General features: G+C 38.9%; 1 long non-coding RNA gene across 1 annotated transcript in view; it reads right to left on the reverse strand.

Moving 5' to 3' along the window:
• The window catches only part of LOC114571660 (uncharacterized), an 88392-nt gene extending 78649 nt beyond the window's left edge, over positions 1–9743 (reverse strand). The window contains exons 1-2 of the long non-coding RNA XR_003694697.1: positions 9491–9743; positions 7876–7999 (exon numbers count right to left, since the gene is read on the reverse strand). This is a non-coding gene — a long non-coding RNA (uncharacterized LOC114571660). The remainder of the gene's footprint in view (positions 1–7875; positions 8000–9490) is intronic.
• Positions 9744–10107: the final 364 nt, after the last annotated feature.

Consider the following 10107-nt stretch of genomic DNA (forward strand, 5'->3'; position numbering starts at 1 on the left):
TTATTGACACGAATAACGCACATGATTTGACCATCGTCTGGCTCGCCTCAACAGAGAGAACGCATCTCCGGTCTGATCTACGAGGAGACCCGCAATGTGCTGAAGGGAGAGAGCCCTCCGTGATGCCGTCACCCAACACAGAGATGCCAAGATAAAGACGGTGACTGCGATGGATGTAGTGTACGCCACACCCTGTATGACTTCAGAGGTTAAACGTTATCCTGAATCACAAATAAAAGGTTCTTTTATCAGCCACACGCTTCATCTAAAGAGAGACTACCCATTCTGAGTAATAGTCTTTATTACTTACATTTTAACTAAATCAATGATCATTAAAAAGCAGCTCCAGACCCAAAAAATAAATAAACCTTAAGCAGAAATGGATAAAGAAAAGGATGTTTTGAATGACAAGCTGAGTTTCAAAGCCTTTCCAGAGACTAAAGTTATTTGCATGTTACCACCGGAGTACATTAAGTCTCAAATAGCACTTGAGAATTAAAAAAGTATCCCTTTTAAAGTACATTTAAAACAGATAGATTAAAATATTTTAATCATTTGACACCCCTTATGGTTATTTATCTAATTAGTGGCTGTTGCAGCAATAATAATAAAACAACTGTGTCAATCCATAACATTGTAGACCCATCGGCTTTCCTAAATTGTCCATGAGAAGCCCCACTGCAAAGCTTAGTATGTTATATATTGGCCCCACATTTCTCTCCTCAGGAGTGTTGATAAAGTACAGGAAACTTTGTTTAAACTAGGTATGAGGTTAGTAGTTCACATAGTGTAGGGCTATACATTTTCAGTTTCAAATGTGATCTGTCAGACATGTGCTGCAAGCTATTACTCTTTCATTGCTCCTTTTTGGAGAGGAGGTTCCTGACCAATTATTTTCAGACAGATGCAGGGATGCAGAATGACTCGAAGCATCAGTTTTTTTTCCAGATGATGCCTAAGGTAAGGGAAGAATGGCCAGAGGCTAAGGCAGCCCTCTAGGGGCCCAGGGAGCTTATAAACTGTGAAACTGACATCTCTTATCTATTACATTTGCCAAGTAAACCTTTAAAAACCTTCACAGTGCTCTACATGCTTTTCCCAACCTGTATATATTTAGCATTCAATGAATTTGAAGTCATTTTTGAAGTATCGACTGTGAATAATCACTGATCCAAGGATGAATAAAAACACTCAAAACTTAGCGTACCTCCTCATCTGCAAGCTTTCATATTTATTTCAATATAGCGTATGTTATTTTTATGTAGTACAACTTTCTAAAATCAATAGACTCTGCACTTTCAGGATGAAATAAGTTTTATCATATCAATATACACTTCCTTCAACAGCCAGTTTTCACCATGCCTATTAAAGCATGGCCAGAAAAGGCCGTTGAAGGGAGTTTGTTGATGTGGTGCTGTTGGCAGCACGTGAAAAAAGAAAGGCAGAAAAAAAAGCCACTTTTATTTTCGTCATGCAGGTTCCCTTGATGATAGGTCCTCGCAAACCAAAAAAAGCCTTGCAGGGTGCCTCCAGAAATGTTCATTCAGTCAAAGGGAAGCCTGTCACTGTTTGAATGCTGTCACCTTCACTTAGAGCGAGGCAAAGCAACAGACATCTGCCTGTAGCTTCCTCCAAATCTTTCACAGAAACTGTAAGTATGCTATACCGTACAGCAGAGCTGTAATATAAATACAACCAAACTACATCATACTTAGACATAAAACATAATGATAACGTTTGTACATTCACTTTTTGAACCAGTATTGCACGCATCTTTCCAATAGAAGTTTGTCTGGCTCAGCAGATGTGTAGATGTTTTTGGCAGCAGAACAGGAAAAAGCCAAAGAACTCTGTAGCATGAAGAAATTGATCATCACCGTCCCTATAAACTGTGGTACAAAAGCCTACTAATTATTTACAAAATATGACATTTTCTGAGGACTTTTTCTGTGACATATTTGACATAATAACTTCACATGAAAGTGTAGAGTATATCATTTGGCAATAATTTACAGCAGATGAACATGACATGAACATGTCAGTGTTTGTTAGTTTCTAAGGTCGATTTCTGCTTCTGCATTAAATCGACGCTATGGGTACGTACGTAGGTATGTGGAGATTACCGTTATTTGGAACCGATATGCATTTACAGTGAAAATAAAAATCTTTAAGTCAAAATTAAGATTTTGAAATGTTACAAACCCCAATAAAAAACTTTGTAAAATGTTGTTTTACACAGTAAAAGATAGTCAGATAGTGTTGTGGGCGGGACATAAAGTCAGAGTCAGTGGTGAGTGAAACCGAAGCAGAGGGACAGACACAGAGCTGTAGCGCAGCCAAAGTAGCGCACTTTTAATTCATTAACTTTAAATCACTTATCAGGCAAATAAAACAAAAATACAGATAATCTGCAAACTGCAAAAAAACAGGACCAATAATCGGGCCATGGCCGATTGGTCTATCCCAGGGTTTCCCGCAGCACTATGCAGTTAAGGCAACCTTAACTACGTCGTAAAAAAAAAGAAAAGTGAATGATCTAAATCTAATGAAGCAGAAACGCTTAATGTCAGATAACGTCCATAATAATTGGACTTTGGGTTACATTTTTTGACAGTTTTCAATGGTGATGAAGGGCAATATGAGAGAGAAATTTGGTGATCACTGATCGTTGTTTAGGTACATTAAACCACATTAAGCTTTTTCACGTTAGGACTTATAAACCCCATGAGAACCGTGGACAGTTCACCCACAGCCACTCTGCTGCCCTGCTGAAAATGTGAAGAAGAAACGCTTAATGTCAGATACCGTCCATAATAATTGGACTTTGGGTTTGATTTTTTGAAAGTTTTCAGTGGTTATGAGGAGCAATATGTTGATTATTCACATTTAAAGGGATAAATCGCCATTTCACCATCGCATGCGTCATTGTTTGTGGGAGTTTGTCAACAAATGTGCGGGCAGCTGGGGCATGCCCGGGCAGAAGACGGGGTGGGTGGACTTACCGGAGCGTTGGTATATGGCAGGCAGAGAGCATTTATGGATCTCTGTCCTGTTCTTCACATCAGTGAGGCTTTCTTCTCTTGTTTCAACGAAGTGAATACATGACGAAGTGACTGGAACTATCCATCACCTCTCGCGAATGGATTCTCAACATCCCGGCTGTTGCCCAATCTTTGAGACACAGCCGGTGTCTGTTTTTTTTTCCATCATTACATGCTATTACGGTTAGTTAGCGTAGTTAAACAATACACACAGTGAAATTACGTGTCCTGTTTTTATTTCACGCATATCTGCTTTGAGTGAAGCTATGGGCTGAGCTCTGTTATCTCAGAGCTGTTTGTTTTGGAGAAGAGTTGTCAAGCAAAGTGGAAGAGAGCGTGTCATGGAGGATAATGGGAGCCATGCGAGTAACACTGTTATAGCACATGTTTTTTAAATAGTTTTTAAATAGTTTACACCCCCCCCCAGATTTCCGTCTGTGGTCAGAAAGCACAGGGGAGACACTTTGTTACTCTCACTATGACTCTAGAGTCTCTACTCGCGCCAAAGCTAATCACAGTCACTCTCTCACTCACTCTACCACACACTCCCCACGCACACACATATGCCTGCCCTGCTATTCTCCTAAAGAGATCGACAAACACACCAACGCACAAGTATAAACTTCAGGCCACTTACATAGGCGTATACATATACTTTTCTCTTGCAATAATCTCCACATTACAATAATTAATCTTCTCACCATGCATGTCTCATTTATGTGGGTGGAACCATGGGTGTAACAATGTAATGTAACTGCTATGGAACTGTACCAATAGCAACAGAATGTTCAACTGAAACCAGATGTTGTTGACACAACTTTGTCCTTATAGATCCAGCAGACACAAAGCAATATTACCTCCGCTTTGGTCACCACCAACTTCAGAGGTAAACCATGACCATTGGGCTAAGGATCTATCCATTCTTCTGCTGCTTTATCATCCTACCAACTAAATCCACAAGTTATCTCCAAAATTTTACCAGCCAACTATCTCAAATTTTTCATTATTACATGTTTATTTATTTAAGCTCAGTCATACCAATAAGCTAGCAACAATATCCTCACTTTTCTCAGTTGTAGCTGCTGCTGCTGCATTTGCTGTTCGCATGTTGGAAAATCTATCACCTCCCTAACTGAGGTGGAATATGATTGGTTAGTTTTAATGTCACTCCAGAATATAACCTTTTAAATTGTATTATACAGGGACCTAACCTGACAAGCCAGACCCACATCAAGATGTTGGGTCTGGGAACTCACCATTGGCAGGGCTCAATCCGAGGAGCGGGATAAACGGTTGTCTTTCAAATTCTTACTGCAAGCAATAGGATAGCGCTACAACCAACCAGAGCAACGCTAGTTGACAGATTAAACTTTTGCCGTATCCGGTCGGCAAAACTCCGAACACATCTTCCTTTTTTTAAGAATGACTTCAGTGCTTAACTCCAAGTCTTCCAGAGTCGCAGCAGCAGCAGCCATCTTCTTTGTTTTCAAGTAGCAGGGAATTCACACGGAACCGTCGCAACTCTTCTGTCCTTGTTGTTTAGACGGAGAGCTGCTAGACTGATCCTGGCTGCAAATTACATTTGCTGCCGCTAGGGTGCGTCTAGATTTCTATGCTAACAGGGACCAGCAATCACAGAGATCCCTGACATGTTGAAATAGAAAACACATGTTCATGTTAAATTTACTTAGATATGTCCCTCATTATATTGGTTTGCCCTCTTGTGGGCATAACGCACAAAAATGTATATTTCATATTCAAACGTTTTTTTAAAGGAATATTCAAATGTAATTTTTTTTGCCAATTTTGACAGCCCTAGTAACTAAAACCAAGGTAAGCTCTTGACCCACAGCAAACTGTGAGACTGAACCATAGAGTGAATGTGCACAAACAAAACTATGAACTACAAGAGGCTAAAAACGTCCATACTGTAGACCTGCAGAGTCGGTTCGTCACTAAGAGCAAACCCTTTTGCATTACATGAAGTAATTATATACAAAAAATATTGATTAATGGAGCTATACATTACAGAAACAAAAGAAAGAGGCTCAACTGTGATACACTGCGTTACCAGTTTACCAGATTTCAAACTTAAACGCTGGCTATAGATCAGTCTGCCAGGGTCAAATGTAAATAGATTTATAGTTCAAAGTGATATGCAACGTCAAAAAAAAAGATCAATGTTTTTAAGGTCATTCTTATATCTAGGACTACAGTTGTCATTAGGGCACTATTAATTATTCAGCACACCCCAAGGTATACACAGAATGTCTTGAGCAAAACTAAAGCACAAAAACAGGACAATACCATTCACCATAGCCAGAATAAAGGACTGAATTTCACTTGCCAGTTGTTCTAATTTGGACAGCCATCAATCATTATTTGGAGGACGAAACAGTTCCCCAGTTTGTCCTCTTATATCTGCTATCCTTTTTGTGTTGGTCTTTTTCAGTTGCAAGCAGTAATAATCCAAATAGAGGTTAAGAGTCTTCAGCGATTCAAATTGACCTCTATCACTCAGGAGACAATCTCTAATCAATATTACTGCTCTTATTGCCTTTAGTAATGCCTTTAGGGTCTAATAGGCATTATGATTAGCATCCATGAGAATACTGCATCACAATGAGAGAGAACATACAGTATATCATAATGGGTACTGTTCATAAAGCACATCAGGCCTCTGCATGATGTAGCTGCAATGCCAAGAAGCATATCAGTTATATCCAATACAGTACTGCATCATATCCGAGCGTCATTCACACCCAAACTCCTTCTCAATTCAAACCTCAGACTGTCAGGCCAAACATCAGACTTTTTTTTTGTACACAGAGCAACAAGAGATAATAGTGTAAAAATCCCGTTACTGCAAATTCTAAATGGAAATCAAGAGGACGGTTATGAAAAGGAACACAGATGCACAGCAAAGTGACGCACATCAGCACAACACATGTTCTGCTTCTTCACCCTCGTTTCTAAACACTCACATAGTTCTCTGTCCGATTCTGAATGCTTGCTAGATCAGCTAAACCACTCCGTAACCAAAACAGATTATGCAATTGCTTTGCCTGCTGCAGTAGACAGTGCATTATGATTGTATTACTGAACTATGATCAGGATACCCAGATTTCTTTTAAATCTAAGGCACGTAAACTAGATAAAATTTGACATATCTATCATACGAGTTACATGTATGGGCAGACGCTCTACCAGGTGATCTACCCAGGCGCCCAGAAACTGTGTACATTGACAACTTCCAAATGCACATCTATGTATACAGTATTGTAACAAGTGTCTTGAGGGTGGGTTATTTGGACAGATAATTCTACATCCCGAGTCATTTTTATTATCAGTACATCCTATAAAAACACAATTTAATTAGTATGCAACTCTTGTGAGGAATCACAGAGGGGACATTCCAGAGGTGGTGAGTTTGAACACACAAGGGATGTCTGTAACAATCCCTGGTGTAAACCTCAGCAGACACAGCATAACATTCTTGATTTAAAATGAGGATAAAAATTCAGCGCCTAAAAACTAATTAGCTCAAGTGAAAATGCCTACAGAGGAGCAGAAATGGATTGCTATCTGAGTAGAAGGTTCATCCTGACTTTGTTGATATAGCAACAATGTTCTCAAACTACAAAATAAACACCTTAAACTTATTGGCTAGAGAGAAAAAAAAAAGATGTAAAAATGATTGAAGTTTGTCATCCTTAGTGTAAGTGATAAGAAAGTCCAGCATGGAAACACAGCCCTTAACAAAGCTAGAGTATGGACAGCTCCATCAATATTTAGCTTCTCCACCACCTCACCTCTTCTACAGATAAAAGCAAGTGGAGGCCAGAGTACAAGGAGACGCCACCTCTCCCAGTGATGCTAATTATCCCTGTTTGCTATCTGGCTAGCTCCCAGGCATTCTGATTGGATTTACTTGACAAAATAAATAAATCATCATCATAAAAGTGTAATGCCACATCCCTGACCTTTCCCCACACCCAAGCCATGCTAGCACCACAGCACTGTGTACAGGAGGATAGAACCCAATCTAGCTGGTACTATTTAATAACTATTATTGGATTATTATATTAGATAACTATTATTATTAACTTAAACTATTTTGGCTACTTCTGGGGAAGCAGAAATAAGCTATAAATACAATGCTAACAAACAGTTGCTTATTTACAAATACTGGAGATACGGAGTAGCTTCAGCATTAATTTAAAAGTTGGGTTTATATCCACCTGAAGACTGGAAGTCCAATATTCCAATACCAACTCTGGAAATAGCTGACTTTATCTGCTAAATGCTCCACCGTGTTCACTAGCTGGTTGCTGACTTTGTCGGTCTGCCGTTTGGTGCTGGACTGGTAGCATAGCGTCAGTTATCACAGGTGAGCGCTGCAAGAGTGAACCAAAGCAGTAAAATGGGAGCCGGCAGACCAATGAGTTAATAGACACTGACAAACTTTGTAGAGCTGAGGGAAACTGCAGAGTCAGGTAAGAGAGACTACTGTCACATACTAGTTGCCACATGATCCATTGTTGATGATTATAGCCCATGTAAAGTGATACACCCACCAAATGCTATCTTTTTGGGTACTAAACACTTAGCCCCTGGAGCTGAAAGGTGCCTGTGAAAAGCCTGTTCTCATTCACAACAGTAGAGATGTGATCAAATGATGCAAATCTGTTACAGCCTTTTTGATTACAAGCTAAAATGTTGGTGGGGATATTTTAGGTTTATTGAAAGTTGGTAGAAAAATATCCATACCATCCCCACATAAATCTAAACTTGTGCCTTAAACACTAAACACATGCACCATGTTAGTACTCACAAGTTGGTGGAAGGTTATGCCGAGGAGATGTAGGCAGCTTGAGCAATGGGAAGATGGGAGACTAGGCAACAAATGGTAGGAGATATCTAATCCCGCCAGGATCCAAGGAGAACTTCTTGGTTATCTGTTTAATGAACACAAATGTCAGTCTTCTTACTCAATTAAATCAGCTTTGCAACACATTCATGACATCCTGCAGAAACGTCACCATTTAGTGGCACACACTGAAAGGCAGAAACAATGCATCTGGACCATGAACAACAAAGGTTAATTCATTTTTTTTTCATGAATTAGTTATTAAGTAGGGCCAGTTTCGGTCCTCTGAACACCTGACTTGTCTTAACTATAGCGAGCTAAAGATATACAATGGTAAGGTAAGGGAAGGACATGTATGTGACTATATACTAGACTATCTATACTGCCCATAGTTAATTGATTACATGCCTTAAAGTAATGTTTTTCATGTACTGTATCTCCATGTAAACTTCACTGAACTTTGATATCTGTATGAAGCAACCCAGAGAAGAATGCTACTACACGTTTAAGTATTAAAAGAGAAAAATCTACAACACATTGAGTTGTTACTGAGTGACACCTTTCCTCCATATACTTTCCCTTGAGTACAGGTTCAATGCACACAATGGGGCCCCTCTGTTTCCTAATCGGCTTCTATAACAAATACTACATTCTGCCTACTTTGACCATATTGTGGCTTTAGATAAAGACAATGGACAGAAGCATTTAGCAACTAAATAACAACTAGTTCAGTTTGTTCAACTTCAACATCAGTAGCCTCTGTTTTCCAACTCCGTGCTGCATTTTCATTGACAAATCCAAATGTTATTTTTTTCAAAACATGTTTGGAGTTAGTTTTCAATATGAAAGTCATCATCGACAACATTATCACTGCAAAAATCTTGTGGACTTTTTGGGCTCCCAACTTTTAACGCGTTTAACCAAACGATAGCTCTTCTACACAATTCTGGCCATTTTTTATTTCTCATATCCATAAAGTTTAGTCATGTTTACTGAAAGGAATGCTATGACGTAGGCTATCTTATATGGGTATACGTGCAGTTTAGTATCCCAAATTATTTTCAAAAAACTGAGTGTCCAAAATGATGAGGGTCTTATTTAAGACAGGTTGCCCTAACCCTAACCATAACAATAACCCAAACACCTGTTAAACAGGTGGTTTAGCAGGTTCATAATTAAGGAATTTGGACACTAAACTGAACGTATAGCTACCTCTTATATGTGTAACGTTAGCTTAAGTTGCTAACCCCATTAATAAATATTGAGTATGCTAGCACAACCATACCCTGTTCGAAGCGGTTCGGCAGTGACGACAACGTCAGGTAACGTTACTCGTTTTTAATATCTTCGGTAACAGTTAGTTCCCTTAGCCAAGTATTACTGTAAGCACACACACACACACACACACACACACACACACACACACACACACACACACACAATAGGCCTACTATAATTTTGACACAAGACATGTTGGTATGCCGCTAACAAATTAAAAGCTAACGTTCTGCAAACAATGCAAACAGCTAACAGCAAATTAGCTTTTTTGTTCACATCAACTCGACACGCGCGTATTTACCTTTTTGTGCATCGTCATAAGACTCCCTCCGCGACAGTCACATCTCTGTGGTCACTTGTTTTGACTGCCTGTAGCTTGACGTTTTACCCTTTCCCTCCCCACCTGTCCACCGTTGTTGTTGTTGTTGTTGTTGTTGTTGTTCCTCTTCTTCTTCTTCTTCTTGTATTATTTGGCTGTTTTCTGCATGAACTTTCCGAGTGTGGGTAAATAAATAAATAAAATCGTATCCTCAAGCATTAAAAGGTAATAATATGCATAGGCCCAATTTAGTTTGAGTTCAACTAAATTAAATACAACTACTATATTAATGATACAAATAAAAATGGATTAAAACTGGTTTAACATATTACTGTACATTTTCAGACTCACCCCACCCACCTCCAACAACAAAACATTGTCTGTGATATTTCACAGAGTTGAAATAAGGTTTTAATTAGCTTTCACTTTATTAATACACTAATGTAATACACAACCATACCAGAATAAGTGTTCTAGCTCCAAAATACCTAATTTGCCCATGAGGATGATTAGCTAAAAATGTAAAACAAATGATTACTATTGTCATGACTATTAAAATCTTATTGGTGTGGAAAAATTGAAAACCATTACAAAACTCC

This window comes from Perca flavescens, chromosome 2, assembly GCF_004354835.1.
Source record: "Perca flavescens isolate YP-PL-M2 chromosome 2, PFLA_1.0, whole genome shotgun sequence".
NCBI lineage: Eukaryota > Metazoa > Chordata > Actinopteri > Perciformes > Percidae > Perca > Perca flavescens.